The sequence below is a fragment of the Anser anser genome (genome assembly GCF_964211835.1).
Source record: "Anser anser genome assembly, chromosome: 10".
NCBI lineage: Eukaryota > Metazoa > Chordata > Aves > Anseriformes > Anatidae > Anser > Anser anser.
Window position 1 is genome coordinate 8,484,831 of NC_139730.1, and position 26,140 is coordinate 8,510,970.

A 26,140-nucleotide genomic window follows, 5' to 3' on the forward strand; every position below is an offset into this window, starting at 1 on the left:
GCGCCCGGGCTGCGTGGTGCCCGAGCGAACGCCTCGCAGCCGAGGGCGATCTTTATTTGGTCTGCACCCTGTCTGGGAAGCAGCCGCTAAACCCAAGGCAAACAGGCCCTGTGAAAGGGGATAATGAATATGTCTCTAAAATGATTTGGAGCCCTTCTGCTTGCGGAGCGGGGTTCCCCATTGTGCCCGGCTCCCGGCGTGCTCTCGGCAGAGCGCGCGAGGTGGCTGCTTTCCCAGCTGAAACCCGAAAAAAAAAAAAAAAAAAAAAAGCAAACAATGGGTCAAGGCCCGCATTGTGCGCGCCCAGGCAGGCAGAAGGAGCGCAGCCCGGCATGGCCAAGTTCAAGGCTGGGCAGGGGGCCGGGCGCGCGGGGATGCTAATGGGGCTGCCGAGCCTCGGGGCCGGGAGCAGGGGGGCCGGGGGGCTCTGCGTGCCGTTATCCTGCGCGGCCGCCAGCGCCCCAAAAGCGCCTCGCAGGGAGCGCTGGGGATGGATGCCCGGGGGAGCGAGGGTGCTGGTGATACTGGGAGGGGGTTGGGTTATCGGGGTGCTGGTGTTATTGGGCGGAGGGGTGTACGTGCTGGGGAACCGGTGTTACTGGGGGTGGGTTAGTGAGGGTCTTGGATTAGAGGGTGAACTGGGGTCGCTGGCGGATTTTACTGGGGAAACTGGTGCTGCAGGGAGAAGGGGCATGACAAGAGAGGAGATGGCACGGCGCGGGATCCAGCCAGCCCGTGTGAAGTGCCTGGCACGGGCATCGTGCGGGGTGGGGGCGGCTTTGGGATCCCCGCAGAGGACGAGGCTCGGCCTCTCGGAGGATGCAGCCCAGTGGCAGCGGGCTCAGCCGGGGCCCCCCCGGCCCCCCCCCTCCCCCCCCAGCCCCTCTTTCCCCGCCGTTTCCCCCGGCTCCCCCCCGGCCCGGATGAAGTGTGCGGAGACAGGCGGAGCGGCCCGTGGAAAAACACCATGGAGGGCCCGCACAAAGGGGGTTTTATTCAAATTTGTTTAGAGTTTAGCGGATTTGCATGAAAAATGTGTGAGAAAAGCCGGCTCCAATGACCTCATCCCCAGCTGCCATTAATGTTCAATTAAGTGCTGAATAGCGGCAAAGGGGGGACCGGCCGGGACGTGCAGAGAATCCAGGCTCGGGCGCAGACTGTGAGAACCGGGCGGCCCCCCCCGGCCGTCTGGCCCCGGCCAGCCCCGACGGGGTCCCCGTCCCCCCCCCCGCCGCCCCCCTCGCAGCGGCGCTCCGGGAGCTGCGCTCAGCCCGACGGGGTCACCCCCCCCCCCGGTCTAAAATAAGGGGGACCCCCCCCTCCAGGGGGATGTGTCTGGGTGCTGCTGGCTCTCCCCTGCAGCCCCGGGGGGGGGGGGGGAGACGGAGCCCCCACCGCCCGGCCCGGCCGGGCCAGAGCCGCTCTCCGCCTCGCAGCCGGTGTCAAAGCCCAAGTTCAAGTCCACGCCGAGGGGGCTCTGCCCCGGGATTCCCAGCTCCTTCCCATCCTCCGCCTTTTGTTCGCCTCTGACAATTGCTCTTTATTTCTTACACACCCCCAGCCTCCCCCCCGCAAGCCCCCCCGACCCCCCCCCCCCCCCTTCCCGCACTTGGCACCGTTTAGCTGCCTGCCTTGCAAACTTAACAGCCCCGGTTCTTGGTTATAAGCACTCAAATTCCCCTTCTTTCCCCGTATAAACACGGCCCGGGGTGCGCGGCTCTCCCCCGGGGGCTGCCCCCCCCCGGTTCCCACGGCCCGGCCCCGGCCCGCCGAGGGCAGCCGCGGAGTTGCCGCTCCGGGACACGGCGGGAGCACAGGAGCGAGCCGGATCCTGCACAAATCCCCCCCCCCGGGGGCTCCCCCAGGCCGCTGCTGCCCCGGGACGGCGCTCAGGTAAGGGACCCTCCCACCCCCCCAAATTTAATCCCTGGGGGCTGCCTCTGCTGCGGGGCGCGCCGGTACGGGCAAGTGTGGGGGCTCTCTCACTGCACCCCCAGCACCCCCCCCAAAAATATATCCTTTCCCAGGGCTTGCCGGGGGGTTGCAGTGGCCGTGGGTCCCCCCAGGAGTGCCCCCCCCCCCCGCCGCACCCCTTCCCCCGCAGGGGTGCGCGGCGGCGGCCGGGCCGGGGTGCGGGGATGCTCGGCGCTGCCTGGCGGGGGGAGGTCGGGAGGCCGAGGGGGACTTCCCCAAACTTCCTCCGCCCCCCTCGGGAGGGGAACACCCACCTCGGAGCGGGCCCGGGGGGCTCGGGGGGGACCCCGGCGAGCCGGCACCCCCGGCGGCTTCGCACCTGCAGCCGGGGACCGCCGGTAAAACCGGGCCCGCTGCCGTCGGGGCGATGGGGGAAGGGGGGGGGGGGGCGATGGGGAGCAGAGGGCTCCCGGAGGGGGCTCCGGAGGGCAAACCCCACCCCCGGGGCCTCCTCCGCCCCCCCGGGGGGGCAGGTGGGCCGCTCGGGGCGCCGTGGGGTCGGGGTGCCCGTGGGGAGCGCGGTTTAACGGGGGGGGAGGGGGGGAGGGGGGGTATAAGGGGGGGACAGCAGCGGAGCCGGGGGGCCCAGCCCCGGGCTTGGCACCTGAGCTGCGGGGGCACAGCTCCGTGGCCGTGCCCTCCTCCGGGGGGGGGGGGCTTCGACCCACGCAAAGCACCCCACGCGTGCCAGCACCGCGCTGGGATGCGCTGGGGGGGAGCGGGGTCGGAGCGGGGCCGCGGGGCCGCGGCTGCCCCCAGGCCCTGGGCACGGGCGGGCAGATTTGGTTTTCCGCTTTTTTTTTTTTTTTTTTTGTATTTCTTCGAAGACAAATTTGGGCGAAGGGGGTGGAACGAATCTCCCCTCCCGCGATTAAAATAGAGATAAGGCAAGGCGGGAACGAAAACACCTTACCTAGGTGGAGAGGGCGAGATTTGGGGGGGGGGGAAAAAAAAAAAAGAACAAAAAAATAAAAAAGGGAGGCGAGAGGCTGGGATATGGCGTGGGGAAGGCAGGAAGGGGGTCCCGAGGAGCCGGGACATTTCCCCGCGCCCTGCGCAGCACCGCGGGGGCCCTTTCCCCTCGGGGGCGCCACGTTTCCTCCCCGCGCAACACGAGAGCCGTTTCCCCACGGCCGTTATCGCCCCGTCGGGAGGGGGGAGGATTTTTTTTGGGGGGGGGGGGGTCGGCTGGGCACAGCCGGTGCCCGTCCCTCGGCCCTCCCCAAAGCACGAGCCCTGCGCTTCAAGGCGGCGCACGTTTGAAAATAGCAGAACTGGCGCACATCGGGGCGCGGACCCGCCCGCTGATGTGGGAGAGGCTTTATTATCGTTATTTATTTTATTTTTTTTTCTGTAGCTATTTAAAAAAAATAAATAAATAAAAGCGCCCCGGTGCCTCTAATCTCCGTCCCATCCGTGCGCTGCCTGGCGAGCCCCCCCCCCCCTTCTCCGCCGCCGTGGGGACCCCCACGCGTGTTTGTACCCACGGGGCTGCGTGTCCCCGCGGGATTTCCCCCCCTCAAGACCCCGCAGGGATAAAACCACCTCTGGGACCCCCACCCGGGGGGCTCCGGGGGGGGGAACGCGGCCGTGGTGGACCCGCAGCGGGCACGAGGTGCTCGGGGCCGGCGTCGCAAGGCGTCGGAGCCCTTCGGGGGGGGGGGCAAAGCGACTTTCCCCCCCGCGGCCGGTCGGCAATCAGAAATCCCCTGCGCATGGAAACAGCCCTTCCCCGGCGGGGGGGGGAGGCGGGAGGGATGGAGGGGGGAAGGAGGGATGGGATGCAGGGGAGAAGGAGGGATGGAGGGAAGGAGGGATGGAGGGGGGAAGGAGGGATGGAGAGCTGGAGGGGGGGGCGGGAGGGGGGAAGGGTGCCGCGCCCCCCGATTGGCCGCTTAAGCACGAAAATCCAGCGCTGGCTTTGAGGGGAGGGGGCCCGGGGGGTGCTGGGGGGCAGAGGTGGGCGCTGGGGCCGCTGGCGGGGCCCCCCCGGCCCCCCCCTCCCGGCAGCCATTTTGCGGCAGTGCCTGCCGTCGTGCCAGGGCCGGGCGGGGCGGGGGGGGGCGGGCGGGAGGTGCTCGCTGCCCTCCCCGGCCCGGCGGGGCTGGGGGGGCTCCGTGCCACGGTGGGAAATGTATTGCCTCGCCCGGCACGCTCGCCCATTGACAGAGATAAACATGCAAATGTGACGATTTGCATGTGATTAACATACAGGCAGATTGGGGGGGGGGGGAGGGGCCGCCTGTGTGCGCACTGCAGCGTGTGTTAATGCAACACCCAAACAGCCATTGCTGATGGCTCCCGCCAGCGGCACCTGCGGGCCCCTTTTCGCCCCCCCCCCAGCTCCCCCGAAGCTGGCACCGTCCCCCCCGCGCCCCCATCCCCGACCCCCTCCGGACCCCACTCCTGTCGCCCCTTTTCCCGAGCCCGGCCGGGTGCAGGAGGGAGAAAAGCGCAGCCCCCCCCCACCCCCCCACCCCCTCCCCGGCCCCGGCCCCGGTGCGGAGCCACCCGGCCCGGTTGGGCTCGGTTCAGCCCCGCGGGACGCGGGGACACGCGTGGGTCACTACAAGGCTGCCCCGAGCCGGGGACGTGCTGGGGCTGGGTTTTCACCTTGTGCGTGGAAGGAGGCGGAGGGCTGGGGGGGCTCCGTTCAACCGCTGCTGCTTCCAGGCTCCGCCACCGCCTGAAACCGCGCGGGGAAGGGGAAAAGGGGGGCGTGGGAGCATGGCCGGGGGGGTCCCGGGCCCGGCAGTGGTCCCCGAGCGGCCCCGGAGCTGGGGGGGGCACCGGGACGCACCCCTCGGGGTGCTCCCATCGCACCGCACCCGTGGCCGAGCCTCCCTCGGGGGGTGTCCCCCCGTCCCCCCGCCGCTGTCCGTGCCCGTGCGCGGCCGCGGCCCCAAATTTTGCACACGCGTGGCCCCACCCGGGCTCACCCACGGGGGGTGTCGGCGATTTCTGCACGTGCCGCACCCCCAAACCCCCCCGGCATTCTCACACGGGGGTGTATCCGAGCCCTGTGCACCCGCACCCACCGAGGGCACCCGCACCCACCGGCTGGTCCCGCACCCACCGTGGGTGCCCGCTCCCCGGACACCCGTGGGTGCGTCCCACGGCGGGCTGAGCCCCGCAGCCGCGGCCCCAGGGGTGCGGGGAAGGCCGTGCCCCCCCCGCTCGTAGCTCAGCCGCCAGGAGCCCCCCAGGCCGGGCATCCCCTCTCCGCCGGCTGCGGTGCGGCGTGGGGGGGGCCGCGGGGCGCCCTGCCCACACCCCCGCGTGTTTTCGTTGAAGTGGGAACCTCGCCCTGCCCTGCCGGCACGGCAGGCGAAGCAGCGGGCCGCGGGGCGAGGAAAAAGCATCCACGGAGGGAGCCGGGGGGGGCGAACCCAGTCCGAAATTGGGGGGGGCACATCCCGGGTACCCGTCACGGTTCCCCCACCCCAAAAAAAAAAAAAACCCACGGAGGTTTTGGGAGAAAGCGGGGGCGGCCCCGGGGGTGCGGGGGGCGCAGCGGGCAGCGCCCGTTCCCTGCCCCGGCTGCGGGGATGCTGCGGGGATGCTGCGGGGATGCTGCGGGTCCCCGGCTCCCCTCGCTGCTCTCCGCACCCCGGGGTCCCCGTCCCCAATTTAGGGCTCCCCGGCCCCAATTTAGGTGCCCCCGAGCCGCGGCACCGTCCTCCCGCAGCCCCCAGCAGCAGGTCCCCGGTGCGCACGGGCGGTTTGCGGGGCCGGGAGCCCCGCGTTCCTCCGCCGGTCCCCGGCGGCACCGGGGGGGGGAGAGGGCTCCGGGGCCGGGCGTTATTTGGGGAGGGGGCTCAGGACCGGGGGGCTCCGGGGGTAAAGCCAAGTTGCGGCTGCCGGGGAGAAACCCAACCGCGCCGCCTCGTCCCCGCGACCCACGGCACGGGAGATTAAAGCGCCGCCGGATTTTGTTTTCCAGCACAATTTTGAAAAGCTCCCGTGTATCTGCCCGCGTTTCCTCGGGAGAGAGGGAACACGCGGAGCAGCCCTGCGATGAATTCTTCCTGCTGAAAATTCCTCCCAAATAGAGTTAATAGATTATTCTTACAAATAACGCTGCCTCTTTTCTCAGCGCCTCCATATACAAGCGGAACTTAGAAACACCAACACCGTTGTTGTCTTTTTTTTTTTTTTTTTAAATGTACCTGAAATATAATTAAGGTTCGGAAGCCCTTCAGAACAGCCCGCTGGATAATACCCAGCGGTTCCTTCTTTTAAAACGACAAAAACACCAGGTGAAACCTCCAGGAGAAGCATCGTGCCAAGGACAATGCCGAGCGGGGCTGAACGTGTCCAGCCGGTGCCACTTACGGGAATCTTTTTTTTTTTTCCCTTTTTTTTTTTTTTTTCATTTCGGTCAATTTAGGAACTACCGGAGGGTGGAGGGAGAGTGGGGAAAAGCGAGGCACGGGGGGGACACCCAGGGACCTGCGGCCACCGCGGCTGCGGGGCGGCACCGGCGGCCCCGCTCCCGGCCGCAGCCCGCAGCCAGACCCGGAGCCCTTCTCCCTGCCCCGTTTTTATTTTTTTTTTATTTTATTATTTTTTTATTTTATTCCCCGTGCCCGATTTCCCCGGCGGACGGTGGGGGCGACCCCCGCGCTCAGCCCCGGGCTGCGGCAGGGCAGAGCCAAGTTCGCAGCGCCCGGCGCTGTTAGGGCGAGGCGCGGGGTGCAGGATCCGGCCCGGCAAAATCCCGATACCCGGAACGGGATTTTTTTTGGGGGGGGGGGGGGTCAGAAGCGGTACTGCTTCGTGCCGCCCGCCCCACGCACAGCCCTGCCCCGCAGCATCCTTAGCTCCGGTTTTGGGGCCAGCGCGGGAGAAGGGGAAGCGCCGGTTAACGAAAGGGGGCTGCGTTTCTGGCAGCAGGGTCAGCTTTTCGCCGCCGGGCTCGGGCAAGGCGAGCCCCAGGCTTGGCCACCCCATTTCCCCGTCGGGGCCCGTCGGGGCGTTCACGGGGACCAGGGCCGGGGGTGCCCTTCCCTCCCCGGCCGCGGCAGCAGCCCGGCACCGGGGAGAGCGGCGGAGGCTGGCGAAGGCTCTGGGCGTTTATTACCGCGGATAATAACTGCCTTTCCCCTATAAACCCTACAAACCATTTTTAACCCTACAAACCATTTCCTCTCCCAGCCGGTTCGTTCCGCACCGAGCCCGGCACCGACCCGCATCCCAAGCGCGGCCCGGGCGGGGGCCGAGCCCAGCCCGGTACCGACTGGACAAGGGCTGGGGGGGGGGCAAGGAGCGGAGCCCCGGGACAGCCGCGGTGCTGCGGGGCCGCTCAGGACCCCACGGAGCCGCCCCCCGACGGGCGGCCCCGCCCGGCCCCTCCTGTCCAGGGTCCTGAAACCGCCCGCTCGGCGCCGACGGGGCGGGCCGGGGCAGCCGCCGACGGGCCGAGCACGGGGCCGGGAGGCACTTTAGGGACGGGGACAGGGACGGGGACGAGGGGCCGGAGCCGGGCTCCTCGCCGCGGCGGACACCGGGGGAGCCGCCGGCTCGCTTGGCGGCGAGACGGGGCGGCAGCTGTAGGGCTGCCCCGACGGCGCCTTTGCAGGCGCTATTCTTCCCCGATTTACTGCTTGTCACCGGCGGCTCAAAGCTTCCCCCCACCGGCTCCGGGACCTGAGCTGCCTTCCCCCTCCCTCGCCAGGGGCTGTGCAGAGTGGGGCCGAGGGGACCCCCCCGTTTTTCTCTCCCCCCCCCGGGCACACGGCGCTGCCCGCAGCCCGCTCCCCTGCGCGCCCGCCGCTCCGGGGAAGTTCAAGAAGTTGCTTGGCCCCGCTCCCTGCGAGCAGAGCCAGCCCAAACACCAGCGTCTGCCCCGGAATATTTCACCGTCGGGGAGAGGGGAAGCGGGGGGGGGGGGGAGACAGCTTAAAAAAAAAAAAAAAAAAAAGCCCCCTCGGGCTCTAATCTCCCATGCATCGTTACAACTGTCCGCAACGAGGCGGGGGAGGCCGGGCTGCAATTAGCTATAGAGCCGCTCGCCTTGCAAACAGAGGGGCTCGGATTATTGCAAATTCATTTCTATTTTCCAGGCCAGCGCTTGTATTCTCTGTTAGCATAAGAATAGAGCCAGGCCCTGTGAACTCCTCCGACCTACTGACCCCTCTCCCCAGAAATGAATAGCAGCACTTTCCGTCCCCCCCCCTCGCCAGCCTCTCCAGCAGACTCGAGCCACGGCCTAAATTCCTAATCAGGGTAATTTAATATATCTTAAGCCCCTGGCTGCTTTATTTTCGCTCCTTTTTTTAGTTTGTTTTAGGCATTCACTGGCTCTCACCCCGTCATTAGAGATCCTTATTTGACGGATATAAGAAGCTGTTATGAGACTACAAGTCTCTTTTTATCTTCTAAATAAGCTGTGCTTCCCTGTAATTAGAATGGTATTCCCAGCCTTTGAGGCCTTTCAGGACCGCCTAACAAAAAACTTGCAGGAGATGAATAATCCCGAAGGACAAACTCCCCGGCCCGAGTGAGGACCGGGACAGAAAGCAGCGCTGGGCCGGGGGGGGGGGGGGCACAGTGGGGGCACCCACGCGTGTGCAGGGCCGGCCCTGCCCACACCCCCCCACCGGCTCTGGGGGCGCTGGGGGTCGGCGGGGTCGGTGCAGCCGCTCGCCTCTCGTCCGGGGGTCACCCGGCGACACCGCTGTCCCCGTGTCCCCAAAGCTCCTTGCGGGGCACCAGGGTCCTTCCAGCCCTAAACCCCTTCGGGGGGGGCTCCCTCGGAAGCCCTGGGGGCAGGCACCGAGCCCTCCCCCCCTCCCCGCAGCACCTCGGGGCCACCGGGACCCCAAGCCCCGGCCACGCCCAGCCCTGTCCCCATCCCCCCGGGACCCCGCTCCCCATGTGCCCGTCGAGCCGTCGAGGGGATGGCGCCACGGCCGCTCCTCTCGGCTCTCGTTGGCCAGCTGGCGATGACGACACGAGCCAAACTCGCCAGAATTGGCTCGGATTTATGACGTCACGGCCGCTCGACGGGGGTCCCCCGTCGGGGGTCCCGCCCCGGCACGGGAGACCGAGATTTTTTTTGGGGGGGGGGAATGAGCCCCGACGGCTCTGCCTTGCCGGGACCGGGGGGGACACCCCGCCACCCGCCCGCTTCGCGTCCCCACGCGGCTCCGGAGGTTTGGGGAAAATATCACAGCTCCACACGTATAGAAAATAGATGTGGAAACGCAGGGAAAGTGGCTGCGGGATAATTAGCCTTCTTGATGTGGTTGGAGAGTTATCTAATCCAGAGGAGCCTCAAGGCATCATTACGGAGACAATATTTCAGGAAATCCAATTCATTGGAGCAAAAATATGACATTCATTTTGCTGGTTATGTTATTACAAATATCCTTCAAAGCCGACATTTCACGGCCTTCCCCCCCTCCCCCCCCAAAAAAAAAAAGAAAAAAAAAAAGAAATAAAATAAAATAAAATGACCGGCCCGAGAGCCCCTAAGCTAGGGGCTGGGTACGAGGAGGAGGGTGCTGAGCCCGGCGGCAGAGGCTCCTCGCCTCCAGGAGCGGGGCTGGGGCGGGCAGGAGGGTGTCTGGGGGGTGGGGGGGGGAGGATTTGAGGCTGGAGGGAGCTCCCGAGGGGGCACAGGGTTGAGGGGGGGGTCAGCCAGAAGCAGCGGCAAGGCGAGGGCAAGCCCCCCGGCCCCGACCGGCGGACACCGGCGCTGCAGCCGCCCGGCTCGGCGGAGGCTGCCCCGGCTTTGCCTTGCGCCGACGGTGCGCGCTATTTTCAGCTCCGCGCCGCCTTCCCGGGAGGCGGGCGGCGAGCAGCAAGGCTCTGCCTCGCCCGGTGGGGCTGCGGAGCCCCAGAGCTTTCCCTGAAACGCCGCTGGTGCCGCTGGTGCCGCTGGTGCCACTGGTGCCACTGGTGCCACTGGTGCCACTGGTGCGCGGCGCGGAGCGGCGCTGCCGGGCGGTTCGCTGCTTCTTCCCCGCTGCCTGCGGCTCCCCCGGGGTTTCCCTGCCCGGCCCCGGCCCTTCCCACCTGTTTTAGTTTGGGGTCGGGGAGGGGGAAAGCGGGGCCGGAGCCGGAGGGGGTGCGGGTGTCCGTCGGTCTCTGCCGGCGCCGGGGATGTCCGGAGCGGCGACTTGCCAACCCCTGTCAACGAAATCCGCCCCCCCGAGCGCCCCTCGACGCCCGCCCCGCTCCCCCCCCGCGCCCCGCAGCTCCCCCGGCCCACGCAGGGGCACGGACACGCGTGGCATCCCCCGCGGAAGGTTTTTTTTTTTCGGGGAAAAGACGGCGTTTCCCGTCCCTAGACGGCAGGGTCCGGGTGGCTCCGGCACACCGGGGCCGGGCCCGTCCCGCTGGGGCGACCGCGGGGGTCGCCCCCGAAGCGCGCCCATGCCGGCTCCCCCAGCTGCCGCCACGTCTCGGCTCCAAGTGGCAGCCCGGTTGTTTTGTTTAATTAAACTCAATGTCAGTGTTCATTTTCCGCCTGGCCGGGCAGCCCTGCCTTCGCCGGAGCCGCCGTGTTGGTTACAGATGTCAGGACGCCCCGTCGGGGCTGCGCCGAGCCCGTGGAGCCGCGTGGCGCCGGCCACGCGTGTCCGCGGCGGCGGGCTGGGCGCTGGGAGGAGCGGGGAAGGGGCTTCCTTTGCAAAGCTGCCCCCCCCCCCCCTTCACCCGCAACTCGGTCCCGCGTGGGCGAGCAGCGTGGCGTTTCACCAGCTTTGTGACAGGGGCGCCCCCTCGGCCCCCTACGGAGCGCCCCCGTCCCCTGGCTGCGCAGGGACAGCAGGGCAGGGGGTGCTGCGGGCGGGCCGGGGGGGTCAGAGGCACTGTGCGGCTCTGGAGGGGGGCACAGGGGAAGGACAAGGAGCTGGAGAAATGTAGGTGCTGGGGGGGTAACACGGGATGGGGTCCGTGTAAGGTTTTGGGGAGTGGTCGTCTGGGAAACGTGGGAACAGGGTTTGGGAGCGGGGAGTTGGTGCCGTCCGGTGCTTTAGGAAAAGAGCCTCCTTCCGAGGTGCTGTGGGGGACAGAGATGCTCTGGGGACGAGCAGGGGACACTGAGGCACCCCCAAACCCACGGCAGCTCCAGGGATGAGCCACCCCATCCCCACAAGAGCCCTAGCCCAGGGCAGGGCACAGGAGGGTGGCAGCGAGGGATGTGCCCTCCTGCCTGCCCGCACCCAGCAGAGCCCCCAGCCGGCTCCCCGTCAGCCCTCCCAGCAGCCAGGCACCTCTCTGCTCTTGATTTCCCAAATATTTTTCCAGCCCCTCTAAACCTGAGGCCCTGCACCCCCCAGGTGAGCGCCAGAGCTGCTCCCGTGCCGAGCGCCCAGCCGGAGCATCCGATGCCCTCTGCCTCTCCTGCTGAGACGAGCAGGGAATAATAAGTGCCCGGTCACCTTCTCCCTGCCATTCATGCTTTCACAGCCCCCTCTCTTATCCCCCTTTGTCAACTCTTTTGGCAGGCTGAAGAGCCCCAGCCTACTGAGTCCCTGCTCTGACCGCAGCTACCGCGCGTCTCCAGCCGCCGGCCTCCCTGTCCTTCCCCGCAGCCTCCCCGGCTCCTCTCCTGCCATCGCCATGCTCTGCTCTGCTCTTTCCCAGGTCATTTTGCCTCTTTGCCCCCCTGCCAGCTGGCGATGCGAGCTGTTCAAAGCCACGTCCACAGCCCGGAGCTCTCCCGCAGCCGCCTCATTGCTGCGTGGGCAGCGGATTTGCGTTCTCTGTGCACGCTCACCACCGAATCCCCTTCTCATTTTAAGGCTTTTATCAGTGCAGAGCCCCTTCTATCCCCCTCCGCGCAGTGCCAGGGCTGTACCAGCGCTGGATGTTGGCACTTGGCAGCTTCCTCCCTTTCCCCAGCCACTTCCGAGCCTCCCGAGCACCGCGCTCCTGCGCCGCAGAGGCTCTGGCGGTGACCCCTCCGCTGCGGGAGCCCCAGGTTTTGTTACGCCACTTTGTCTCCTAACTTTTAACCGGTTATTCATTCCCGAGCTGCTTTTCAAACTTCCCTTCTCAGCAACGGGACCGGCCTTATTTACCAAACAATCAGGTTTATTGCTGTTTCTACTCATTCTTTGTTACAATTTCTATCTGTTTTCCCCATTAAACTCGGGACGTTGTGATTTTCCGGACCCCCTGTCGAGCCCTTTTTCGGAAGTTGGCTATCCTCCATTCCTATTTACAAAGACCGATTCACACAGGAGGCTACGCTCCAGCTACTGAAATAGCCATTTCATATTTAAGTCCTTCCAAAACTCCTGTGGAAATCTCATCTTTTGTCACTATTTATTTCTGTGGGAGCAGCTTCTGCGACCTTTTCCACCGCTACCTGGCCTGCGAGCGCACCCAGCTCCCGTAAGAAAGCCTCCTGTGGGGGAATTTCTTTAAGGTCTTGTGAGCAATTGCCAGGGCAGGGGATTCATCTGGTTTCCTTCTTCGGCTGCCCGGCTGCCACCGCCCAGCCCTGCCTGCACGGCCACCTCTGGGGCTTTTTATTTGCCATTGGCAAATTGTTCCCGGGAAGCTCTTTGTCCTGCCTTGCGGTTTTACATCCGTGCTGGGCGTTGCTGCTCCTCCGGATTTTCCCCAGTTCCTGCGTTTTCAGGGCACGTGTTTGCTTCTGCTCTTCTGTTTGACTGCGAGATTTCTCCGGGTGGCCTTAAATCCGCGTTGGCCCACAGCACGCTTGTTATAATGTGGGATTTGGATGGGCTCCCGTCTCCTTGCCCATGTCCCAAAACCCTGTGGGCACCGACGGGTGCCGGTCCCACACATTTTGGGCAGTTCCTGCCCTTGCTGCTCCTTTCCCCCCTGCCACAGCCACCGTCCCCACCCCAGCGTCACCTCCAGGCTTGGCACGGAGCATTCTGGGGACCTTTACAAACCCACAACCATGCACCTGCCCCATCCATGTAGGGGGGATTTACACCCCGATCACCCCTTTGGGTGCTGGCAGGGTACAGGCCATGCCTGCTAGCCCCGATTTCAAGGCGGGCATCAAATCCCGGGAGGGCGACGGTGGGGCAGCGGCAGGAGAGGCGCGGGGCCGGCAGCTCGGAGCGGAGCGAGCCCCTTGGCAAGCGTCCATCCCACCGCCTGCTGGAGGTGCAGGTGGAAACGCCTCGGAAGAGAAAAACGCACCCGCAGCAGCGGGCCCGGCGTTATTGAAGCCGCTCGTAAACAAAGCCACTTGAGTGGAGAGTATTCAGGGAGCCCAACAGCCGCAGGAAACTATAATTACGTTTAAATATTGTTAGCGTCATTATCTTTTATCCGCGATCAGATTAAAACAATTATGGGCATTTTCAGGAATTGTCCTGGCATTCTCTTGACCGGCGTTATCTGTCAGGCAGGAAATGTGATTTTCTCCCCGCGCGCTGGGAGAGGCGCCAGCAGCCGCGCGGTCCCCGGCACACCGGGAGGAGCCGGCAGCCGGTGCGAATTCCCGTTTTATGGAGAAAACTTCCCTCATCCCGTTCCCATTTGTAGGGCACGAGCCGCTCCTTCCCCATCGCTCCCTTTCCAGCCTCTTGCTCTGGGTTGTCCAGCCCGGGTCCCCTGCCCGGGTGGCAGGGTGGGGACGGAGGGGGACGTGGTCCCGTGCCATCGCCTCTGCCGGCGGCGGTGGCGGCGTGCCGGAGCGGGTGGGCTTGGCAAACACGGCTCCGTGCCTGAAAGCCGTGGTGAGCAATTTACCCGAGGAACTCATTTCAGGAGATCTAGTCTAAGTTAATTAAAGATGGCTGGCTGGGGTCATCGCCTTGGCAACAATTAAGGGCAGGAAAGACGCCTCATTAGTAATAGTTTTTAACAAAAACCATAATTTTTCATATCAGGACAATTGCTGGCACACAAGGTGGGGGGGATGAGGATGCTTTGCTCTCTGTCCGTCTGTCTGTCCCCACCACGGCTGCTGGTTACCCGCAGGGCAGGACAGGGACCCTCGGCCATCGCCACCCCGAGGCTTCCTGAGCATCCTGGCCTTGGACAGGGCCTGGGGCGGCTGCTGGTGGCAGTGCCACCCCCGCCACCACCACGGCTCCATTCCTCCAGCTGTGCCCTTTTTTTTCCTTTTTTCCCTTTTTTCTCCCCCCCACCCCCCTTTGTAATCCAGAAATCTTAATGCCTCTGCCTACTAATGCCAGGCTGGGCAGAGTAGCTTTATTTTCTACTTAATTAACTGTCATCCTGTGATTGATCAATTAATGATGGAGCCATCACGGTAATGCTCTGGGAGCTGGTGCACGAGGGCCAGGCCGAGGCGGGCGCTCACCTCCCCGCTCCTACCTGCCCCGGTGCCTGGGCACACTGCCCTAAATCCTGCCCTGACAGCAAAGGTGATGGGGGCAGCCCTTTCCCCCAGTAGTTTTGGCCCTCTGCAGGGCAGCAGCAGGAGGACCAGGGCCCAGGAGCGATGCTCCTGCCCTGTTATCCCCAGCCGGGCAGCGGGGGGTCGCGTCCTCCTCCTCTTCCTCCTCTGCCTCCTCCTCCGCCTCCTTCTCCTCCACCTCCAAAGTTGCACAAATGGCTCAAACAGGAGGGATAAATATAAACTCCATTCAGATATCCATAGAAACAGAGCTGGAGATGGAAGACCCCATGCAGCTAGAACCTTCCTCCTCCTTCCCACACACTGACATTCCCAGCGTTATTCCAGAGCCCTTTACAAAACCAGGCGGGCTGGGCAGGGGCCAACAGCGATCGCCACCAAGGTGCTGCTGGAGAAACCCCGGAATCGGGGAGCGCTGCTCCCGCTGGATAATTTATCCATCGCCGTAACAAACAACAAAAAAATAATCAGCGTTGTGCTCTAAAAGCTGCGAATCCACTCGGCGTGGATCTGCCCGCTTGCACGCGCGTGTGCACGGGTAAAGCGGGCGCACCGCGAGCGCGGCGCGAGTCCCGCCGGCTAATTGCTGCTTCTCTCCTGCTCCGAAAAGTGCTGAGGTACAGATCCGACGGGCTGAAAGGCGCCTGGCATATTGTGCACCAGCCCGTCCCCGCCGCCCAACAGGTGCTGAATACGGCCCCAACACGGCCCAGCCGGGTACCTGCACCCACAGCACCGCCGCGTGTGTCTGTGCATCGGGGACAGCTCTTAGGTGTTTAGCCAGGCGAGGCGCCCCTAAACCCTGCTGGCTGGTCAAAAGGGACTAAAACCACGGTGCAGGCAAGCAGCCGCTCCTGCGGGCTGCCCCAGCAGCTCTTGTCCTGCAGGAGCTGCGCATTGAGCTGTTTGCCTCACTGCAGCGCTGCGCACACCCCCAGGCCCACACGCGTACACACATATATATATATATATATAGTCACGCGCGGACAGCCGGCATGGAACCTTACATAGTGTCGCAAACATAATGCTATTTTTCGAGTTAAAGCTCCAAATTGTTCATCGGAGATGACACACGCTGCGCGTTCGGGGCCGAGAATAGGCCAGGCTTGGAAGCAGCTCTGGAAAATATCAACGCCATCAGCACCTCCTTGCTTCCCAAACCCAGTCAGACGCAATTCCCGCTGCCGATAATGCACATCTATGGAGAGGAGATGTTGGAAGAGGCAAATCGAGGCAGCAAAAGCGGTCTCTTTTCATAGCCCCAGCTGCTGAGATGCTGGCAAGGCCCCGGCTGTCCGAGCCCTCCCAGGCGTGCTCTCCCTTCCCACTGGAGGTCTGGCGTGGAGGCCAGCACGGCACAAAGGCTGTGATGGTTTGAAGATAAGGTCCCCCACAATGAACCTGGTGGCCGAATTCAACCCCTGGCTGTCTTTGGGTTGGGACCGGAGCCTTTTCTCGGTGCCTGCAGGCTCTGGGTGCCCAGCAGTGCCCAGACGCTCGTGGCCAGGAGGAGCAGCAGGGACAAAGCTCCCGTGGTTGTGCAGAGCCTAAAAAATATCTGGGGCTTGGGCAGCGAGGGGCTTTGTGCAGCGTGCCGTGGTGTGGGACAGGATGGGGAGAGGGTGGCAAAGCAAGTCTCCCTGTTGGGGAGCACTGAGAGAAAAAGGAGGGGTAGGTAGCTGGAAAAAATGAGTATGTATTTACAAAAGCAGCGGCTGAGCATCCTCAGGGCTTCACCAGCTCCTCTCCCCTGGTTGCATCCTGGTGGTGGGGCCTTGGTGCACAACCGAGCATAGTATATGCATACCATAAGTATATGATCATGTACTTAGGGGGTTTTAGCTAAGAAAAGTCAGGTTAAAATACTAGCCTACCATGCTCACGCTTAAAGACATTTGCAGCAGCCACCACTGAAGCCGGGTTAAGAATACCAGCTTTACAGGCAACTGGAAAACGCAGGAATTGAAGGTTTCGAGTGGTTTAGTGAATCTCTTGATAAATTAAAACATTTTTAACGTGCACAAGAGCAGACCTACGTCCCGAATTTCCACGTGCTGGAAACAGACTCCCCCTGTGCAGCTGCCGGGGCTGCCCCCGTGGCTGCTGGTCCCGGGAGCACCGTGGCCGTGCGGGAGGAGCGCAGCACCCGGGGCCGCCGTGCCCGCCGTGCCCTGACCCTGTGCATTGTGGCCGGCTTGTAAAGATGCTCCGAGATGGAGCTGGAGCCATTTAAAACCAATTAATAAGCAGTAAACTGCCCCGGCCCTCGCTTTTCATTAGGCAACCACAAAGAAACTTTATTTTAGAGTTGCAGCCCTTTTTTTTTTTTTTTTTTTTTTTTTTTTTAAGAAGGAAACTTTTTAAATATGTAATTGGCTCTGGGAACCAGGACCCAAAGGGGTTGCAAAAGCAAGGGAAGCAATTGCCTTAATCAGTCCGAGATCCCTGATTTATTTATGTATTTATTTCTATTTCAAAGCGGTGCTGCTCATCATATCAGGGCCTTTAGAAGCACAATTATTCTCTCGACAGAAGACCTAACCTAGGCTGTGATTATTTGCCTTGCTGAAAGGCAGCGTGCACCCCCCCCCAGCCATCGTCCCCCCCCCCCCAGCTGAGCGATTTCGGAGCCCCCAGCCAGCCTTCCCCCGCCAAACCGCCCCTGCCAGCACGCGGCGGAGCTCCGCGGCTTCAAAGGCCGGTGCAAATGTTAACTAAATAACGCTTCTTTATTCATCTCCTTTGGCCGCTTCTCGAGTTGCGTGAGATAAACGGGCGCCCGTCCTCGCGGCTCAAACAAGGCACCCGAGGTCACCCGCGAACCCAGCCGGGGCTGCCTCGGCTCGGAAACCCGGTGGGTTTCGTACCGGGGAGCCTGGCTCGTGCCGTGAGAAGTGTTTTGTTTAACCGGTGGGAGAGGAGTGGGGCGGGATGCGGAGGGGGTGAGCCGCCAGGCAGGGCCTGCCAAGGCTGAGCGTGTTCGGGAGATGGGAGAAAATGAGGGGAAATGGGAAAAAGCAGAAACTGGGATGCTCGCAATGGGGCGAGGCCCCTCGGAGCCCGGCCAGCCCTGTCTGTAGGGTCAGGGTTTTGGGGGCCAGTGCTGGCATTTTGCACACATTATCAGGGCGGGGGGGACTTGCATTTTCCCCACCGGCTGCAAATTTTGTCCACCAGCATCCCCATCCCCACGCGCACCCCGTCCCTGGGATGTCACCGTGCCGGGGCTCGCGGCGATGCCACACTGGGCACGGGCTCGCGAGAAATTCTCCTTTGCCCTCCCCCCCCTCCCCAACTCCCGCAATGCATATTTTGTGGACGTTTAATTGGCTGCAATTATTAACTAGCACGGACACTGGAAACCTGCCAGTCAGGAAAATAATGAACCGTTTTAATACAAATTCAGCCCGTAAACAAACGCGGCTGCCAGCGCCGCTGCGGCCGCCTGGTGCTCGGCGGAGATGCTCCAGGAGGGGGTTTGCCTTGGTGGGGACCCGGGGTGGGGAACCCTCCATCCCCACAGGACCACGCGTGTCCTCGTCCCCACGGGGACCCCACGTCCCCCCGGAACGGTACCTGCACCCCCGGGCATCCCCAGAGCATCCCTTGAGGTGCAGAGCCCAGGCCTGGGGAGGGTGCTCAGCATCATCCCCATTAATGCGGGGATGAAGCCGCAGGAACCCCCCCAGCAGAAGGTGCCTGTGCACCCCCGAGCTCTCCCTAAACATTTCTGCCCAGAAAAATATTCCTGCCAAGGTGTGGAGATCGGCTCTGCCTACTTTTGATTTATTCCAAAATTCTCAATTCTCTATGCTTCTAAAAATTTTTTCTCTTTCTCTCTCTCTCTCTCTTTTTTTTTTTTTTTTTAGTAAAATGGGCTGATGTTCCTTTTAACTTTCAGTAATTTGTAGAAATTAAAAAAAAAAATCATTTGCTACGCGACCCAGATTTTAATAGCACTCTGAAATTAATGTCTCGGGGCTTTGTTTTATTTTTTAATTTTTTTTTTTTTTGGATGAACTCACTCCCTGAATGGTGAAAAACCTCTCAAATCTGGATCATGAAAGTAGTTCTGAATTGTTTTCCTGATTTTTTAAAATACGTCTGACAAATTAATTGTTCTGTATCTGAATGGAGATGAAAATCCTCTTCCTCTTGCACGTAGTTCGCAGAAGCATATTTTAGCATTATAAAATAAAGCTAAATTTTATAAAACAGAGAGATTTTCAAAATCTAAATTACTGAAGAGGTGGAGCTGTGTTTCTCTGTTCTCAGGGACATGTGTGTAAAAAGGCATTTTTCCATGTTGTCTAGGCTGAGAATATTGATGCCTGCCTTCACAAGTGACTCCTTCCCCTGAATTAAGCAACAAGGTAGTAAAGATACAGCATTTATAAGCCAAAAAAGCAGGCACAATTTATTAAACAGCTACAATGTGACAATAAATAATTTTAATGTCAATCAAAATCTGATTATTGTCACTGAAATTTGGATTGAAAAGATAAAAGCCTGAAAAGGAGAATTGAAATCAAAACCGCAGAGCAGATTCCAATATCTTTGTTCCTTGCGATAAATATTTTGGGTGATGATTTAAAACAGATAATTCTTAATTTTTTGGGGGAAAAAGGTTGAATGCGATAGGCTTTTAAGAAAGGCGGTAAGAAAATATACACAGGTTTGGGAGGCAGTGAGAAGAGCTTTTTTTTTTAATATTTTTTTTTTTGAAAAAAAAAGGCAAGAGAAAACAAACATTATTATTATTTTTTTTTAATTGAAAAAGACTGGTTTTAAAAATTTTCTGTTGACTGCAGGGCAATGGTGGGAGAGGGATGGCTCACACTCGCTGTACAATATTCCCCCTCCGTCCCCCCAGCTTGGCAAAAACAAACAAACCACCCATAAAAACCCTGGGGACGCGCTGGCCGAAGCCCAGGCTCTCTGGGTGAAAAAGCCCCGAATTAGGGCCACGCATTTATCCGTGCAGCAAAACTTCAAACGGCCGGGGAGCCCCTGCTGCCGCGGGGCCGCGCCGCCACCGCAGCCCGGGCTCGGGGACGAAGGATGCTGGCGGCTGGGGACACGGCGTGCCGGCAGCTGGGGTGGCAAACGCCGGCCATTTCTGCTCAGAAATCATTTTTTGTAGGGGAAATAGAGGTGGTTTTTAAATACTGGGGGGAAACGGTGTGATTTCCAGCAGCCTTTTGGGTGCTGCGTGTGTGGGGTAGTGAAAAAATGATTTCCCTCGCTGTGAGCTTGTCAGAGCTGAGGCCAAGGATGCAGCTGCTGGGAGGCATCCGCATCACCCTCTTTTACCCCAAAATGAGGATGCTGAGGGTGCTGCGGGGAGGATCCTTGGCATCCCTGGGGCACCGCAGGGTGCTGCAGGGCTGGTGGGCTCTGCTTGCTGCCCTTGAGGGGCCGGGTGAGACCCTCCAGGAAGGAGAAGGGTGCCCTGCATCGCCCAGCTTTCCCCTGCACGCCTGGGCAGCAGCTATGGCTTGGCACCATGTTCAAATGACGTCTAATTTGGGGACATAAAATGCTAATATTTAACAGAGTGGCTAAGGTCGGAATCCTCCGTGCACCGTTTCAGGCATTCAGTTTTATTCTGCACCCCAACCATGCCTAATTCTTCCTTCAGACATACTCCCAATTATTATTATTATTGCAAGGATTTAGGGGCACGACACAAATACGTGCACCTGTGAATATATATCTGTATCTGGGTAGCCAATATTGGCTCAACCCCTGGCAGCAGAGCCCGCGGGTTTGGAGGTTTGGGGATGTCCAAGTGTGTCCCCAGAGCGGCTGATGGATGGACAAGGAGGAACCGGGCGGTTTTAATCAGCGTGTGCGCCGCAATAGTTGGGTGAGGAAGGGACCTGACACCCGGATCCTGTATTTGTTATAAATCACACCCATAAAAGCAGGGAGGGGGAAAAAAAAAATTAAATCGAGGGGGGAATCGCGATGCTTTCAGTGCCAACTCACTCCCCGAGCTGGAACAAAGCTTTGCCAGCCCAGGAATAAATGACGCCGCACCTAATGGCTCTTATCCCTTCCCCGGTGCCTCCGACGAGGCAGCTGTAGGGGTTTAGAGATGCGGAGGTGATAGGAGGCGGCGTCCGGGCCTGGTGCTGGTTTTACCGGCGGAGGTGCTGGGACTGGCGGTGGGGCCGGGAGAGGGGCTCGGCCCCGGGTCCCCACTCGCCCCGGCTGTGCAGCCGCCGGGCTCCTCTCTCTGCTCAATTGCACAGCGCACAAATGGAATCGCTCTCCTCGCTGTGTTTGTGGCCACGGGAGTGGAAGAATTACATCGGGCTGAAAATAGTATTTACTTTTACTGATTGAAAAATAGATGTTTGAAAAAAAAATGCAAAAGCAGGAATTGAAACTATAATTACAACAAACCGTATGTAAACTCCCAGGTAAACACTGATTATACTGTGTCATTTCAGCCAGACTTTATTAGCAAGGGAAGAGGAGAATCTTCTCTCTCTCTGCCTGCGGCGGATGTGGTGTGTAGGATCCCACCGCCTGCCATTTGCAGAGCACTTTTCACCCTAAAAAATCCCACGTTTACGGCCTGATCCCGCATGGCTCTCGTCACCCCAGCTCCCTCGGAGGAGCCGTGCCGTCGCCTTGTGCACGTGCATGGGCGCAGCATGGGGCTGCGGCGCGGGGGCCTTGGGGGGAGGCTGGGAAGCGGGCAGAGGGTGCTGGGGGGATGAGGAACTTGGAATGGGGTCCTGAGGGGTGGGGTGGGGTAGGGTGGGATGGGGTGCGTGGGGTGGGGTGGGGTGCGTGGGGTGGGGTGGGATGGGGTGGGATGGGGTGGGGTGGGATGGGGTGGGATGGGGTGGGGTGGGGTGGGGTGGGATGGGGTAGAGTAGGGTGGGATGGGGTAGAGTAGGGTGGGATGGGATGGGGTCAGATGGGATGGGGTGGGATGCCCCAGCTGCAGGATCCCCTTTCCCACAGGCACCACCCAAGCACCCGTGGGCCTGGTGGGACCCATCCCTGGGGAAAGGCCGGTGCCAGCCGCAGGGCCCCCCGTGCAGCTCCCCATCGCTCAGCCACACACCACTCCTCGTCCCTGGGTTAGGCACCGTCTCCCCTTGCTCGCTGGCTCCACACCCAGCCCCAAACCTCCAGGATTTGCCCTCTCCTCTGGGCCCCACCGGTGCCGGGGGCTGCGGCCTCCGCTGCCCCCCGGGGCAGTGCCAGGCAGCCGGGGGGACGCCGCAGCACCCCTCCGCCACCTCGGGCCGCCCGGCCTCCTGCTCCCCCTGCTCTCCGACCTTCGGGGGGGAGCTTTGGGGTGGCGGTGGGGTATGGGGGACACACACACACACACACACACAACGAGAAAAACACGGGGAGCTCCAGGTAGCTCTTACACAACAGCGCTGCGGGCCCGGCGGCGCCTACAGCTTTGCCATAGTGGCACCCTGTGGCAAAAGGCGTTACTGCAGGCCTCGGGGGGGGGACACACACGGGGAGGGGGGCTTGGGGAGGGGGACAAGGCCCCTGGGGAAGGGGAGAGAGGGGCTGCTGCCCCCCGGGGGGCTGGGGCAGAGGGGGGCTGCTCTTTGTCTGCCCGCCGCCCTCCCGCCACGGCTCCCGGCGTCTGCCACCGGCAGGAGAGGGGGGCGAGGAGAAGGCCGAGCTGGCGAGAAGGGCCGGGGGGAGTTATTGACACAGAGGGCACGCTGCTAAAAATCAAATCTCTCCCTCGCTCCGGCAGTGTTGACAGAAGAGGATGGGCAGGAGATATCAGCGGCAGACACGCGCGTCCCGGGAGAGGGCGCAGGACGGCGGGCATCGCGCTGCAGCGAGTGCGGGTGCAGGAAGGCTCTGCCCAGGATCTCTGCGGGAACCCAAAACCCTGTTTGGAAGCTGGGGGGCACCCCCTGAAACCCCCACCCCACCGGGCACCGCCGGGGAGCCAGCAGCAGAAAATCTCCCCCGACCGCGGGCTGAGCTGTGGGGGCTGTCACCAGAGCTTTGGCTGCCCAGTCCTTCCAAAAAAGAGATGTGGAAGAAGAGAAACGGGACTCCTCCGCACTGGGGGGCTTGGTGCAGGGATGCTCCCCCCCTGTGGGCCCTCTTGGCTGTGCCAGATGTCACCCCACGCACAATCGCTCCGTCACCTAGAGTAGAGGCCTGCAGGTTATAGGTATGAAGCAAAAACAACCTGGGCTCGTATGAGAGAGGAAAACCCATTTCTGGAACACCTCCAGGTTCAAGCCAGGGCACCAGGCAGGTGTTTCTAGAGAGGAATTGGACTTTACATGGATTGCAGGGACAGTCAGGGTTTAAACAGTTGGTGCTGAAGAAGTTCTGGGAGGGATGGAGTTGGGTCTGACCTCCACTTGAGATACTTGGGTGAGGAAGGGGCACAGGAAGGCCGGGGCTGCCTGCAAAGCCTGCCCCTACAAGCTGCATCCCTCTTTCCCCAAACATGCATTTCTAGACCTCAGCAAATGCGAGGAAGGGGGGGGGGGTGAGGAGTGGGCCCTCTCCAGGCATTAACCAGGGCCATGGCTGTGTGACTTTGCCCCAGGGCTTCCCAGATGTCAGCCACCTCCCAGAAAAAAACATCGGGGAAGAAAGGGGAAATAAAACCCTGTGCGAGCAGCGCAGGACAAGCCCCCGGTTTGCCTTGTTCCTGCTGTCTCTGAAGGCTTGGTTGACCCCCTTTTGGGGAGTCCTGATATGAACCCCAAATACAAAGCAAACACCACATGGGGGCCCTCATTTCGCCTGCAGACCGGGGCACCCCCAGCCCCAGTTCCCACAGCAGCAGGAGCAGTGGGTGCAGACCCCAGTAGGTCCCCCCCAGGGGCACCACGGTCACCCCATTGCAGCCCCTGGTCATGGTAAGGGTGGGCACCAGGAGCAAGAGGTGTCCCAGCCCTTCCCTGGGGTGACCACGCCATTCCCACACCCTCCCTTGTCCCATCTGGCTCTCTTTGGGCTCGTGGCCCCCCTCCACCCCCAAGCTCAGCACCCCTTTCTGCTATTAACACCCTCTGGCTCTCCGCACACCTGCAGACAATCGGGTCCCCAGCCACCTCCACCTTCCCCCCGCCTCAAAAGCTCCCCTCAGCTGTCTTTAAGCCGTATCTGAAATATGCGGTATGTAGGAGGAGAAATTCAGTCTGACAGCAGTTTAAAACACTGCACTACTTGGCAGATTTAAATGCTATTTTAAATATAAGCTATGACACAACGGACAAAAATAGCATTGAAAATACCCTGTCATGTTCCATATTGCGAGGAGTAGAGAAGCAGACCAGGCTAGAAAGGAGCAGAGAAAGAGGCCAGATGGAGAGGAGAGGTTATTTTGTTTGTTTTAAAGAAACTGGATAAATGTATTTTGTATGTGACTGGGTAAATGTGTTTTATGGAGCATGGAGCCAAAAAATAAAAAATAAATAAACCTTCGCATGAAAATCTACGTGTTGTATTCCATGTGGGATCTGCCAAGCAGGTTTGCTGGTAAATAATTGGGGCGAGGATGTATTTATTACACGGCTGTGTTGGTAATACTCAACACCAGCAGCCACCGGGCTGCTATTGGATTGCACTTGGTCACCTCTGAGCCTTTTCTCCCTCTTTATTTATCCACGATTTAATAGGAATTTGATCTGCCCAAGAAAAAAGGCGCCCTGAAATAGCTGGAAGTGACGTTAACTTGCAGCCCCGCAGCCGGGCGCTGTGGGACATGGGGCGGTTTTCCTGGGTGTTCTCCCAAACACGGGCACACCTGCGGCCGGGGAGGTGAGCCCTGGCCACCTGCTGGGGTCAGGAAACCTGCTCACACCAGGGGAAGGACGGAGCCAACGAGCAGGGGAGCTCATTTATCACACTGCTAGGCCGGGGGTGCTGCCACGGGGGGACGAAGGATGGGGCTGAGCCACCGCTGACGCCCCGGGGTGTGTGTGTATGCTGGCAGATGCCGGGCGCTGGTGTGGCTGCAGAGAGCCCGTGTGGCTCTCTGTTGGTGCGGGTGCCAAGCGCTGTGTCCACCTGGGCCCCCAGGGCATGGAGCTGCAGGGGGAGGCTTCTCCTTCGCTGCCCTTTCCGAATCAAAATGCTGTGCTCTTCTCCCAGCACCTCATTGCCACGCGCAGGGCAGGACGTGTTACATCCACCCCTCTTTGGTCTTCTGCTGGAGGGGCAGAGTTTGGCCATGCGAAAACCCCCGGTGTGGTCGCTCCATCCCCAGGGCCAAAGCAGAGGCAGGGCAGGGCCGGCACCCTGCAAAAAGCAGCCTGCAGGAGGGGCTTTTTGGGGCAGCGCGGCGTGGCTCGGAAACAGCATCGCTGCTCCCAGCACCAGGCAGGGAGCGAGAGGGAAGAAAGCTGGCTAAGCTCCCAGAGCATTACCGTGACCTTCACCAGCTCAAGGCTAAGGCAACTGTCAGGGAAGGGCAGCCACGCCGCTGCATCTTAATAAAGATTTCGGAGACCTCCCAGTCGCCTCAGAAGCCCCCTGGAGCTGGGATTTGGCCCTGGGGCTCCCCAGGGCTCAGCACGATGGCCAGGGCACCGCAGCCACGCGGGTACAAAGGGCAGCAGAGGTGCTGAGCAGGGATGGGACGTGTCACCATGGCCTGCGTGGCCACCCTGCAGCCAGAAATGTCCCCCCAGGTGCACTGCAAGCCCTGAGCACACGGCACTGATGGTGCCCAGGCTTGGGCAGGTAGCAAGGGGCTCGGAGCTGCGTGCCGGAGCGGTGGCCGGTGGTGGCATCGCCATCCTGCCTCCTCCTGCCGCCCTGCCCAGCTGCAGCGGCAGCTCCGCTCCCTCCCTCGCTCTTTGTTAAGCGCTGAATTCATCTGACAACTCAAAGAGGGGAGAGACCTCGCGGCCGCAGCGGCCGCAGCGGTTCCCCGGCTCCCCCTCTGCCCTCATTTGCAATGCTTGAGTGGGGATTTCTCTATTTACTAAGCTAACAATGTGGGTTCCCAGGGCCGGGGCTGATGATGACATCCCGGCGCTGGTGGGTGGTGGGGCCGGGGGGGGATTGCATAATGCCGAGGCAGGCGTGGGAAACCCAAGCATCTGCGAGAAAAGTCGCTGCCAGCCGCTTTGAGCGGGGCTCAAAGGGCTCCCGGGGACCCGGTGCCGAGGGCCTGGCGTGGGAGAGGCTGGGGGCTGCCGCCCTGCGCCCCGGCCCGGGCCCTGCCGCCGCCACCGGCTCTGTCCCCGGAAGGGTTAAGGCGGGCCGCGGGGTCTGCTCATTACAGGGCGAAGGGGGAGATGGCACTTGCAAATCCCTCAATTACCCGGGCCAGAAGGCTGCTCAGGAAGAGCTTTATTAACGGTCGCCGTCTTCATTAACCGCTTCTCCACAGCTGCCTAATTACGGCCGCCATTAGACTTCGCGGGGTCTCCCCACCACCGCCCTGACCCCCCGGCCCCCTGATTAACCTTAATTACCCCTCCTTGGCTGGGCGCTCACCTGAGCGGGGCCGAGGCCGGGGGCTGCCTAATTGCGGGCGTCCCCGGCGGGGGCGCGGGGAGGGGGCCGGAGGCGGCCGGCGGCCGCCCGCCCGCTGCACGCCAGATGTTCGGGGCTGAAAAGCGGAGGGCTGCCCTCGCACTGAGCTAAGAGGCGGCAATGAGATCGGTAGCAGGGCATTGAGGGAGGCGGTGAAAGGGTTTCCCACCTGAGCCGATTGGGGCCGAGCGGGGTTTGCTGGCGAGGGAAGGCCGGGGACGAGGGACGCGGTGCTGATGTTTGTCCCCGCTCGGCGTCGGGATGTTGTGGGTCCTCCTCCTTGCTCCTCTCCTCCCGTCGGGCTGTGGGGCTTGGGGATGTCACCCGGGC

General features: G+C 61.7%; 1 long non-coding RNA gene across 1 annotated transcript; it reads left to right on the top strand.

Annotated features, from left to right (window-relative positions):
- The first annotated feature begins 1,671 nt into the window (after window positions 1-1,671).
- On the top strand, window positions 1,672-23,752 carry LOC310904987. Its single transcript, XR_014588713.1, has 2 exons — window positions 1,672-1,893; window positions 22,047-23,752. It is a non-coding gene; the product is annotated as an uncharacterized lncRNA (long non-coding RNA).
- The last annotated feature ends 2,388 nt before the right edge of the window (window positions 23,753-26,140 follow it).